Source organism: Phacochoerus africanus, chromosome 5, assembly GCF_016906955.1.
Source record: "Phacochoerus africanus isolate WHEZ1 chromosome 5, ROS_Pafr_v1, whole genome shotgun sequence".
In the NCBI taxonomy this organism is placed as follows: domain Eukaryota; kingdom Metazoa; phylum Chordata; class Mammalia; order Artiodactyla; family Suidae; genus Phacochoerus; species Phacochoerus africanus.
In genome coordinates this window covers 49,717,428-49,730,499 of record NC_062548.1, presented here as the reverse complement: position 1 = coordinate 49,730,499, position 13,072 = coordinate 49,717,428, and the positions used below count along the sequence as shown (strand labels likewise).

Below are 13,072 nucleotides of genomic sequence, written 5' to 3'. Positions count from 1 at the left end.
CTCGAGAGAAATCATGTGGGACTAGCTTTTTCTTTGGGGGGGAGTTTTAAAATTATCTATTAATTTCCTTAATAGATACAGTGTTATTCAAATACTGTATTTCATATTGGGTGAATTGTGATAGTCTGTATTTTGAGGAATTGGTCAATTTCACTGGGATGGTCAAGTTTATGTGTGTATATTTGTTCATGGCATCCTCTTATCTTTCAACACCTTCACAGGCTGAGGTGATATCACCTGTTTCACTCCTGTTAGTGGTACTTTGTGTTTGCCTCTTTTTCTCTTTGTCATGCTTGATAGAAGATTGTCACTTCATCGATCTTTTCAAAGAATCATCTTGTTTCATGGATTTCCTCTACTATCTTTCTGGTGTCAATTTCATGGATTTTTTTTTTTTTCCCTCTTTGGTATTTCCTTCTTTTCACTTGCTTTGGGTTTATTTTGCTTCCTTTTTCTAGAAACTAGGGGGAGTGAGCTAAGCTTGTTGATTTGAGAATTGTCCTCTTTTCTAAAGAAAGAATTTAGAGCTATCCATTTCCTACCAAACACTGTCTTAGCTGTGTCCCACAAATTTTGATATGTTATTTTTCGTTTTCATCGTCAGCCTCCATGACACCCAGGGTGGGGAGGATCCTTGTCGCTGCTGCGCAGGGAGGGAGCTCCAGCTCCCCACGTGGCCTCCATGTGTGCAGGGTGATCTTGCTGTATGTAACCCAGCAGGGAGGAGAGCTCAGGCTCCCAACTTGTCCTTCTCTGACCCACCCGACTCACCACTCTGACCTGGGGGAAGGGCTGAGGCACCTCATGACAGCCTAGCAAGGATGAAAATCTAGGCTTCCTACTCTGCCTTTGCTGGTGGGGATGGGGCCATTGTTTTTTCTGGGTCATTTGGCTGGAGAACAGCAGTTATTGTTGACGTCTTGTTTTGCTAGGCTGTCCCTTTCCTGGTCCTTGGACTAAAGAAAGCAGGGTTTTCTTTGGGCTTTTTGTGTCTGCATCCATTGTTATTTCCAGGCTGCTGGCTTCTTAAAGACCAAGTCTGGGATTACCGAGAAAAAAAAAAGTCATAATATTCACTGCTGTGTCGACTCCAGGCCACTATGCCTTTTCCTCACCTTTCAGAGTCTTATGTTTCTTTTTCCTTCTTTTTTTTTTTTGTCTTTTTGCCTTTTCTAGGGCTGCTTTTGCGGCATATGGAGATTCCCTGGCTAGGGGTCTAATCAGAGCTGTAGCTGCCGGCCTACACCAGAGCCACAGCAGTGTGGGATCCGAGCCGCATCTGCAACCTACACCACAGCTCATGGCAACACTGGATCCTTAACCCACTTAGCAAGGCCAGGGATCGAACCCGCAATCTCATGGTTCCTAGTCCGATTCGTTAACCACTGAGCCATGACAGGAACTCCCATCAGAGTCTCATGTTTCTTTCATGAAGGTTTTTAGCTGCACTTAGCAGGAGGAATAGAGACAAGTGCTCCTCCATTTTTCTGGACACGGAAGTCCTCAGATTGCTTTTAAGATGTTCTCTTTATCTAGAGAGTTGTTCTAGTTTTGAACGACTTGATTAAGGTACGCCATGGTGTAGTTTTCTTCATGTGCTTGGGGGGGTGGGTAATGAGATTCTTAGATAGTGGGTTCATAGTTTTCATCAAGATTAAAAAAGTCTGGGCCATTATTTCTTCAAATATATATTTTTTTTATTCACCTTTTCCTCTCCTCTACTTTAGGGATCCAATTATATATGTATTAAGCTGTTTGGATTTTCCCCACAGCTCACCAACTTTTTTTTATCATGTTTAAGTCATTTTTTACTATGTATTTCATTTTGGAATTCATTTTCCTTTTTTTTAAAGTTTGCTTTAAAGATGTCGGAGGAGGAGGGGAGACCACACTTCTACTCAATTAAAAGAAACATTTTTACAGTCCAGAGGTCTTTATTATATATACATATATATATATTTATTTATATATATATAAATTTTATATGTCTTTAAAAAAAGTGTGTGTGTGTGTGTGTATGCCAAACTATATCATTACTACATTATAACCCAGAGATGTGCCTCAGCCCCAGAGTCATACAGACCCTCTGATCCCTGTTCCTACTGAGGGGTTATGCTGGAGTTCAGGCTGTGGGGAAGCCAGGGTCCCCTATTCCAAACCCTCTTCCCCCTCAACCTACCCCCACCCCACTGGGAGACATTCTCAAGCTTTTCGTATGGAAAAAGAAAAGTGTTATTTCTAGATACATTTTAAGAATAACTTCTATTATGAATATGGCTGGTCACCATTGTGCATGTTATTAAAGATACAAAACGTGGGGTGGGGGAATTCCATGAGTTTATATGGGATGGGTTCCCAGCCCAGGCTCACAAGTGGAGAACCAGCATCTCCATTTTTCTTTTTTTTTTTTTTTTTGGTCTTTTGTCTTTTGTTGTTGTTGTTGTTGTTGTTGTTGCTATTTCTTGGGCGGCTCCGGCGGCATATGGAGGTTCCCAGGCTAGGGGTTGAATCGGAGCTGTAGCCACCGGCCTACGCCAGAGCCACAGCAACGCGGGATCCGAGCCGCGTCTGCAACCTACACCACAGCTCACGGCAACGCCAGATCGTCAACCCACTGAGCAAGGGCAGGGACCGAACCCGCAACCTCATGGTTCCTAGTCGGATTCGTTAACCACTGCGCCACGACGGGAACTCCCAGCATCTCCATTTTTCTAGGTGGAGCAGCTGGGCTTCAGTTGGACCCAAGTACCTTTCACTCTGGCTTCCTTCTTTTTTCTGATCATTTTCCTTCGCAAGTTTCAGGAAGCTATCTCAGCTCTTAGAGTGCTGAACATGCTCAATATGTACATCAATTTTCTTGGCAAGAATCTTGTCCTTTAAAAAAAAAAAAAAAAAAGCAATGCCAGCAGCATCAGGGTCACACTGCAGACTCCTGCAGTTTTGCTGTGGGAACATTGGTGGGGCTTCCTTTTTGAATATTGCCCATTCCCTTGATGTCAAAATCACCCTTCTTGTAGACTTGAACATATGGGGCCAAAGGAACAACTCCTTGTCTTCTAAAAGGCCTAGAGAAGATAAATCAGTCAGGAGCCTCTCCTTTGTGTTGGTCATTTTGGCAAATTACTGAAAGATGGAGGCCCCACCCAAAAAGCTAGGGCTCTGTTTTCAAATTCGCTAATCTCTTCTGCAATGTTGAATCTGCCATTAATCCATCGAGTGCAATTTTCATCTCAGACATTGCAGTTTACATCAACAGAATTGTGATTTGGGTCTTTTTTTAAAAACAAACAAACAAACAAACTTCCCTATCTCTACTTAATTTTTGAATATCCAGGGTATATTTATAAAAAAAAAAAAACACACCCTGTTGTAATGATTTTGTCTGTTAATTCTAACACCTGTCAGTTGAATTGTATTAAATTGCTTTATTATTCTCCTTAAAAATCCTGTTTTCCTGCTTCTTTCCAAGCTGGGTAATCTTTGCTTAGATACCAGATCTTGTGAACTTTTACCTTGTTAGATGCCAGGTTTTTTTTTTTATTTCTATAAATATGGTTGAGCTTGGTCTGTGATGTAGTTATGTCACTTGGAGACAGTTTGATCCTTTTGTATCTTGATTTTATGATTTGCCAGGCAGGACTAGAACATTGCTCAGTTGAGGGTTCATTATTCCCGACTATGAAAGCAGGACCTTTTTGAGTACTCTGTTGTTCCATGAATTCTGTGTCTTTCCAATTGGACTAGTGGGAAGAGGCACTGTGCCAGGGCCTGTCAATTTCTTAACACTATTCCTTCTGATTCTTTCTTTTAATTTTATTTATTTATTTATTACATAATGAGTTTTATTTTTTTTTTCATTATAGCTGGTTTTACAGTGTTCTGTCAATTTTCTACTGTACAGCATGGTGACCCAGTTACACATACATGTATAGATTCTTGTTTCTCACATTATCATGCTCCATTATCAGTGACTAGACATAGTTCCCAGTGCTACATAGCTCCTTCTGATTCTTTCTGAGGAATCTTTCCCTGGCCTCAGATAGCTGCCTCATGGGCATGCACTGCTCAGCACTCTGCTGAATACTCCAGGGGCCACGTCTGCAGCTCTGGGTTCTCCTTCTGCCTGGGTCTACTCTCTAGTACTCTGCCCTGCAAACTCTACCTTCCTTGGTCTCACCAGATCCTCAGCTCCCCTGCTGCAATGTACAGGGCATGGTCAGTTCTCCCTCTCTGTGCTATGGGAAAAGAAACCCTCTGAAAGCATTCGGCTAGGGAAACCACCTTTCCTGTCTATCTGAGATCACTGTTCTTCACTGCCTGAGGTCCAATTTCTGAAAACCACTGTTTCGCATGTGCTGCCTGAGTTTTTGGTTGTTTCCTGAGGAGGGTAAATCCTATCTGTTATTCCATCTTGTCCAGGGTGGAAGTCCTCCTCTCCTTGGCATTTAGAAAGCACAGTCCCCAGGAATTCCCATCATGGTGCAGCAGAACCGAATCTGACTAGGAACCATGAGGCTGCAGGTTCGATCCTTGGCCTTGCTCAGTGGGTTAAGGATCCAGTGTTGCCATGAGCTGTGGTATAGGTTGCAGACGTGGCTTGGATCTGGCATGGCTGTGGCGTAGGCCGGCAGCTGTAGCTCTGATTAGACCCCTAGCTTGGGAACCTCCATATGCCAAGGGTGCGGCCCTAAAAAGACCAAAAAAAAAAAAAAAAACAAAACACAGTCCCCAGACTTCTGCCTGAGCTATGTGTTCCCCTGCTTTGTTGTTTCCCTTCAGTCTCTCCAGCTGATCCTCACATGAGGGGTCTCCTGACTAGGGGTTAGGCCAGGCTCTCTTTAGCATTTTCCCCTGATGACACTTACCCTCAGGTTCCATTTTTACCTCTATCTTCAAGCCAGACAAGAGCCAAAACTCCAAGTGGGCTCCAACAGTCCACCCTGCAAAGCTCCCTTGAATGTCCCACGAGCACATTAAATACAAGCCATCCAAAACAGAGCTCACCATCCTCTCCCCTGAACTTCTGCCTCTCCAGAAGTCCTGTTTCCATGAAAGGCACTGCCATTTACCACCCCAGAGACTGACTCAGCCTTGCACCTCCGTCCACCTTATTCCCACCTCCTGTCATCACTGAGGGCCATCAGTTCTTCTAAACATCTCTGGACTTGCACTATCTCCGCCACACCGTAAGCCACCACTGCTCTTACCCAGACACATTTCCTTGAAAGAGTGGCTGAGCGAAACTCAAATGCAAGCCTATCCATGGCATCCAACCCCTCCGAGGCCTTCTGATGGCCTCTTGTGTGCTTAGATAATGCTCAAACTTCTTCCTAAGACAAAACCCTTGATGATCTGCTCTTCGATTAAGTCTTGGGCCTCTTGCCCAGAGCCCTTCATGTATATATCTTCATATGCCAGAGGCCTGGAGAGTTGGATTGTAACTGCCTGTTTAAACCACCTTTTCACTAGACTGCTCATTTTCTGACACTGGAGGGTATGCCTCCCACTACCCTGCACACAATGCAACACAGTACATAGGAAGACAGGGAGGCTGAAAGTGGGTGCAAAAGGCTGTCACTGGGTGCAAGAATGCTGACACCACTCACTCTTACAGTGTCATCTTGAGCAAAACACTACTGGCCTTAGGTTCCCCATATGTAAAATGAGTGCAATCACCCCTCCTCTTCTCAAAGATCTGTCGAATCGGAAGACAAAAAGATTTGTCAATCAGCTAGCCACAAGTTTTCATTTTGCTCAACAACCACAGGCAGGGCGGGAGAACTCCGGGGCGTCAGGTCTGGGGACCCCCACCTGAAGGAACCAGCCCATGGTCATCGCTGGACCCGTCCCCTCTCACCCCACCCCCGCGACTCGGCTTCCGGCACCCTGCCATTGGTTGTTGTTAGCGTGAGGTCACCAGGGAGCGCCCGCCTCTGCTGACGTCTTATTTAGAAGAGCTGCGCGGCGCGTCTTAGCAGGTGACTCGGGCTGGTTGCCACTCCAGCGCTCAGGCGCCTGCTGACCTTGGCCTCCGGCCGGTGTGGCCTCCCCTGACAGCGCAAGGCGCCAGGTAGGTTAGGTTTGGGCCAGGGGCGGGGCGCACCGGACCTCAGCTTCCTGCTGAGGGCAGGACTGGGCGCTGGTCCTCGGCCGGTCAGGCCACGCAGACTGGGCAAGCGGGCTCTCCTGAGCGCCCACCGCGTGCAGAGGACCCAGCTGGGCATGCAGGGAAACGGACTGGCACAGGGTCCCAGGCGAACAGATAGGGGCGAGCTGTCCCAGGCGCAGACCCGTTTCTCACGGGCTTGGGCGCCTGCGTCGTTGCGTAAGGGCCTTTTTCCAGAGTTGACTTGAGCTCGCCTAGTGGTTCCCGCTGAAGCAGCAGAGCCACTTGCTGACTGGTTCCTTAGCAGCTGACTTTCAACTTCTTAAGCCTCAGCGCCCTTACCGTAAAATGAAGCGCTCTGCCCGAGGGGATTGCTGTAGGGCGGAATGAGAACCTACCGGTGCCTGTCATATGGAAAGCACAGTCATTGGGGCCCACGGTTATCTGGGAGAGTAGGTGATCATCTTTATCCCTTAAGGCAGTAGCCAGCGGAGACCAGGTTTCCCCGGACTTGGCTGAAGGCTTTTACGGTGTACGTTTCCCTCTAGAATATCTCCCCTTGGAGGATCTATCTCTTGCCACAACCTGTATTCCCAGTACCCCTAGGACATCTCAGCGCAAACCAAGAACTTCAGTGTCACCTGGACTCGGGTTCAAGATCCAGCTCTTTCCCCTTCTTGGGAATTGGGGTAAATCCCTTAACTTCTCTGAGCCTTACGTTTTTCATCTGTAAAGTGGGACTAACAGTCTCTACTTTCCACAGCTGTCAGATTTAAGTCAGATACTGTAGGTTAAGTACTTCAAGTAAGACTTGGTATTCAGTGGGAGCAGTTACACTAAGATAATAATCGTAGTATGTGGAGCATCTGAGCGCATACACTTTAGCTTGAATGACCCCAGCAGTGCTGAAGTTGGGGCTGTGTAAGACAGGAGGATAGGAGATTCCAAGCACCAGGTTTTCCAGTTAAACTCATCAACCAGCAGTGATAAGATCTAAGGAGTCTAACTGTACAAGGCAGATTGAATCATCAGAGAACCAGAAGTCTTGGATTTCCTCGGTGCCTGAACATGAGGGCTACTTTATTATTATTATTATTATTATTGCTCTTTAGGGCCGCACCAGCGGCATATGGAGGTTGCCAGGCTAGGGGTCAAAACGGAGCTACAGCTTCTGGCCTACACCAGAGCCACAGAAATGCTAGATCCCTGCCACGTCTGCGATCTACACCACAGCTCACAGCAACGCCGGATCCTTAACCCACTGAGCGAGGCCAGGGATTGAACCTGCAAACCTCATGGTTCCTAGTCGGATTTGTTTCTGCCAAAGCCACAACGGGAACTCCAAAGGGCTACTTTAAAAGCAAGGAACCGTGCAGGGAGGGACTGTTGGAATGAAGGCCAGACTAAGAAACGAGAGGGGAGCCTAGAACTCAAAATTGGACCAGAGCCCTGTTGATACTTTCTAAATAATTTGAGGAGGGAAGGCACAGCCATGCCTCCCGAGATTGGCTTTCCCTAGTGGTGAAAAGTCAAGCCTCTGCTTCCAGCATTTGTCCATTCAACAGAGTAGCTGAGAGCCTTCTGCGTGCCAGGCTTAGTGCTGGGCACTGTGGACTCAGCAGTGAGACAGTCCAGTGATAGCTGGTAGGCCTGGAGTCTGCGCTTTGTCTGCAGTCTCTTCTTGGGCAGCCCCTACTCCAGCACAGGAGCAACTAAATAATTACTGCCTAGAGAGGCAGTGGGAGCTGCTCCTAAATGGCTGGGGCAGCCTGGTAGGGGTTCTGGCTTGAGCATGTGAACAGTGGAAGTAGCAGGATCAAATTGCATTTGAAAAGTTACTTGTGGTAGCTATGAAGCATTTTACCTGTGCTCTCTTGCCTATGCTGGGCCACAGTCTTTTTTTTTTTTTTTTTTTTTTCATTTCTTAAAGTTTTATTGAAGTGTAGTTGATATACAATGTTGTGGTAATTTCTTCTATAAAACAAAGTGATTCAGTTATACACATATTTATTCATTTACAAATTCTTTTCCCATATAGATTATCACAGGCTTTTGGGTGGAGTTCCCTGTGGTATACAGCAGGTCCCCATTGGGCAGTCATTCCATAGACCACAGTGTGCATATGTCAGTCCCAAACCCCAGTCCATCCCTCCCCACCCCACCTGCCCCCTTTGGTAACCATAAGTTTGTTTTCAGAGTCTGTGAGTCTGTTTCTGTTCTGCAGATAAGTTCATTTGTATCCTTTTTAAAGACTCCACATATAAGTGATAGCTATGATGTTTGTCCTTCACTGTTTAACTCAGTATGGTTATCTCTAGGTCCATCCATGTTTCATTCTTTATGGCTGAATAATATTCCAGTGTGTATATGTACCATTCTTTATCCATTCCTCTGTTGATGGACATTTAGGTTGCTTCCATATCTTGGCTCTTGTAAACAGTGCTGCAGTGAACATTGGGGTGCATGTTATCTTTTCAAATTATGGTTTTCTCTGCATAGATGCCCAGGAATGGGATTGCTAGATCATATGATAGTTCTATTTGTAGTTTTTTCAGGAATCGGCATACTCTTGTCCATAGTGGTTGTGCCAATTCGTATTACTACCAACAATGTAAGAGGGTTCCCTTTTTTCTGCACCCTTTCAAGCATTTATTGTTTGTAGACTCTTTGATGATGGCCATTCTGGTTGCTATAAAGTGGCACCTCATCACCTTACATTTGATTTAATTTTCATTTCTCTGATAATGTTACTAATTCTCTAATTAATGATGTTGAGCATCTTTTCATGTGGGTTTTTTTTTTTTTTTTTGCTATTTCTATGTCTACTTTGGAGAAATGTGTTTTTAGATCTTCTGCCCATTTTTTCATTGTGTTGTTTGTTTTTTTTGATATTGAGCTTTGTAAATTGTTTGTATATTTTGGAGAGTGATTGCTGGTCAGTCACTTGGTCTGCAGATATTTTCTCCCATTCTTTGGATTGTCTTTTTGGTTTTTTTTCTTTTTACAGCTGCACCTATGGAATATGGAAGTTCCTGGGCTGGGGTTGAATCAGAGCTGCACAGCCAGGGCAGTGCTGGATCTGAGTGGCATGTGTGACCCATACCATAGCTCTGGTGACACTAGATCCTTAACCCACTGAGCAAGGCCAGGGATTGAACCAGCATCCTCACAGAGACTACATCAAGTCCTTAACCTACTGAGGCATGATGGGAACACCTGTCTTTTTGTTTTATGGTTTCCTTTGCTCTGCAAAAACTGTTTAAGTCCTATTTGTTTATTTTTGTTTTTATTGTCTTTACTCAAGGAGGTGGATCTGAAAAGATATTGCTGCAGTTTATATCAGAGTGTTCTGCCTGTGTTTTCCTCGTAAGAGTTTTATATTTATAGTATTTGGTTTTATATTTAGCTATGATGTTTGTCCTTCACTGTTTTAACTCAGTATGATTATCTCTAGGTCCATCCATGTGTCATTCTTTTTTTATGGCTGAATTTTATTCTTTAATTCATTTTGAGTTTGTTTTTAATTAATTTATTTTTTATTGATACAATGTGCCAATTTCTGCTGTACAGGAAAGCAACCCATTTTATATATATATATATATATATATATACACATACATGTACACACATGAATTCTTTTTCTCATATTATCTTCTATCATGATCTCTCCCAAGAGACTAGATATAGTCCCTTGTGCCATACAGTAGGACTTCATTGCTTATCCATTCTTCTTTTTTTTTTTTTTTGTCTTTTGTCTTTTGTTGTTGTTGTTGCTATTTCTTGGGCCGCTCCCGCGGCATATGGAGGTTCCCAGGCTAGGGGTTGAATCGGAGCTGTAGCCACCGGCCTACGCCAGAGCCACAGCAACGCGGGATCCGAGCCGCGTCTGCAACCTACACCACAGCTCACGGCAACGCCGGATCGTTAACCCACTGAGCAAGGGCAGGGACCAAACCCGCAACCTCATGGTTCCTAGTCGGATTCGTTAACCACTGCGCCACGACGGGAACTCCTGCTTATCCATTCTTAATGTAATAGTTTGCATCTGCTAACTCCAAACTCCCAGTCCATCCCACTCACTCCTGCCTCCCCCTTGGCAGCCACAAGTCTGTTCTTCAAGTCTGTGAGTCTGTTTCTGTTTTGTAGATAGGTTCATTTATGCCATATTTTAGATTCCACATATAAGTGGTATCATATGGTATTTGTCTTTCTGACTTACTTCATGTCGTATAATATCTCTAGTTGCATCCATGTTGTTGCAAATGGCATTATTTCATTCTTTTTTGTGGTCCATTGTGTATATGTACCATACCTTCTTTAATCCATTCCTCTGTCAGTGGACATTTAAGCTGCTTCTGTGTCTGGGCTCTTGTAAATAGTGCTGTATTGAACACTGGGATGCATGCATCTTTTCGAATTATGGTTTTCTTGTGATAGATGCCCAGGAGTGGGATTGCTGGACCATATGGTAGTTCTGTATTTAGTTTCCTGAGGAATTTCCGTACTCTTTTCCATAGTGATTGTGCCAATTTTCATTCTCACCAACAGTGGAAGAGAGTTCCCTTTTCTCCACACCCTCTCTAGCATGTTATTTATAGACTTACTAACGATGGCCATTCTGATCAGCGTGAGGTGGTACCTCATAGTTGTTTTTATTTGCATGTCTCTAGTAATTAGTGGTGATGAGCATTTTTTCATGTGTCTACTAGCCATCCAGTATATCTTCTTTGGAGAAATGTCTGTTTAGGTCTTCTGCCCAGTTTTTGATTGGGTTCTTTATTTTTTGTTGTTGCGTTGTATCCATTGTTTGTATATTTTGAAGATTAAGACCTCCATTCTGTAGGTTGTCTTTTTGTTTTGTTTATGGTTTACTTTGCTGTGCTTGAAAACCAAGTTTGATTGGGTCCCATTGGTTCATTTTTGTTTTTATTTCTATTGCCTTGGGAGACTCGTCTAAGAGAACATTTGTACAGTTGATGTCCGAGAATGTTTTGCCTGTGTTTTCTTCTAAGAGGTTGTGTTTTGTTTGTTTTTTGCTTTTTAGGGCTGCACTCTCATAGCATATGAAGGTTTCCAGGCTAGGGGTCTAATCTGAGCTACAGCTGCCAGCCACAGCCATGCCAGATCTGAGTGACATCTGCCACCTACACCACAGCTCACGGCAACACCGGATCTTTAACCCACCAAGTGAGGCCAGGGATCAAACCTACAACCTCATGGTTCCTAGTTGGATTTGTTTCTGCTGTGCCGTGGTGGGAACTCCTCTTCTAAGATTTTTATGGTGTCATGTTTTATGTTTAAATCTTTAAGCCATTTTGAGTTTATTTTTGTGCATGGCGTGAGGGTGTGTTCTAGTTGCATTGATTTACATGCAGCTTTCTAGTTTTGCCAGCACCACCTGCTAAAGAGACTTTTTCCCATTTTTATATTCTGGCCTCCTTTGTCGATGATTAATTGCCCATTGGCATCTGGATTTATTTCTGGGCCCTCTAGTCTGTTCCATTGATCTGTATGTCTTTCTCTTTCTCTCTTTTTAACCAATACCATACTATCTTGATTACTGTGGCTTTGTAATATTTGTCTGAAGTCTGGGAGACTTATGCCTCCTGCTTTGTTTCTTTTTCCTCAGGATTTTCTTGGCAATTCTGGGTCCTTTATAGTTCCAAATAATTTTTGGATTATTTGTTCTAGCTTTGTGAAAAATGTCATGGGTAATTTGATAGGGATCACATTAAATCTGTAGTTTGCTTTGGGTATATGACCCTTTTAACAATATAAATTCCTCCAATCCAGGAGCATGGGATATCTTTCCATTTCTTTGAATCCTCTTAAATTTCCTTGGTTAATGTTTTATAGTTCTCAGCATATAAGCCTTTCACCTCCTTCCTCAGGTTTATTCCTAGGTATTTAATTACTGGAGTGTGATTTCAAAAGGTATTGGTTTGTTATCTTTTCTAATATTTCATTATTAGTCTGCAGAAATGCAACTGATTCTGAATGTTAATCTTGTATCCTGCTACTTTGATGAATTTGTTGACCAGTTTGAGTAGTTATTGTGTGGCATTCTTAGGGTTTTCTATATATAGTATGTTGCCTGTATCTGGTGACAATTTTAACTCTTCCAATTTGAATACCTTATATATATACATATATATATATATTTTTTTTTCCTGATTGCTGTGGCTAGGACTTCCAATACTATGTTGAATAAAAGTGGTGAGAGTGGGAATCCTTTTCTTGTTTCAGATTTTAGTGGGAAGGCTTTCAGCTTTTCTCCATTGAGTATTGTATTGGCTGTGGGTTTACCATAAATGGCTTTTATTATGTACTCTGCTAATAGTTTTTATTGTGAATGGGATGGTGGATTTTGTCAATTTTTCTGCATCTATTGAGATGATCATATGGTTTTTGACATTTCTTTTGTTCATGTGGTTTATTACATTCATTGGTTTCCCTATGTTGAGCCATCCTTGTGAACTTGGGGTGAATCTCATTTGGTAGTGGTATATAATCTTTTTTTTAATGTGTTGTTGGATTCAATTAGCTCAAATTTTGTTGAGAATTTTTATGTCCATATTTATCAAAGATATTGACCTATAATTTTCTGTTTTGGTAATACCTTTGGTGTTGGTATTAGAGTGATGGTGGCTTCATAGAATGTCTCTGGGAGTGTTTTTGCTTCTTCAGTCTTTTGGAAAAGTTTAGGAAGGATCAATACAAGTTCTTTGTATGTTTGGTAGGATTATCCTGTGAAACCATCTGGTCTTGGCCTTTTGTTTGTAGGGAGTGTTTTTAATTACATATTCAGTTTCATCTCTAGTGATCAGTCTGTTCAAATTATCTATTTCTTCTTGATTCAGTTTTGGTGGGCTGTATGTCTCTAGAGAGTTGTCCATTTCTTCTAGGTTGTCAAATTTGTTGGCATTTAATTTTTCATACTATTCTCTTAAGGTTTTGTTGTTTTTG

General features: G+C 43.1%; 1 protein-coding gene across 2 annotated transcripts in view; it reads left to right on the top strand.

Annotated features, from left to right (window-relative positions):
* Positions 1 to 5,930: 5,930 nt before the first annotated feature.
* The window catches only part of LOC125127735 (fumarylacetoacetate hydrolase domain-containing protein 2), a 35,858-nt gene continuing 28,716 nt past the window's right edge, over positions 5,931 to 13,072 (top strand). The window contains exons 1-2 of one of the 2 annotated variants that reach the window (XM_047781217.1): positions 5,931 to 6,070; positions 6,655 to 6,795. The gene's annotated coding sequence lies outside the window, so the exon portion shown is untranslated. The remainder of the gene's footprint in view (positions 6,071 to 6,654; positions 6,796 to 13,072) is intronic. The other variant, XM_047781216.1, reaches the window with a different exon arrangement.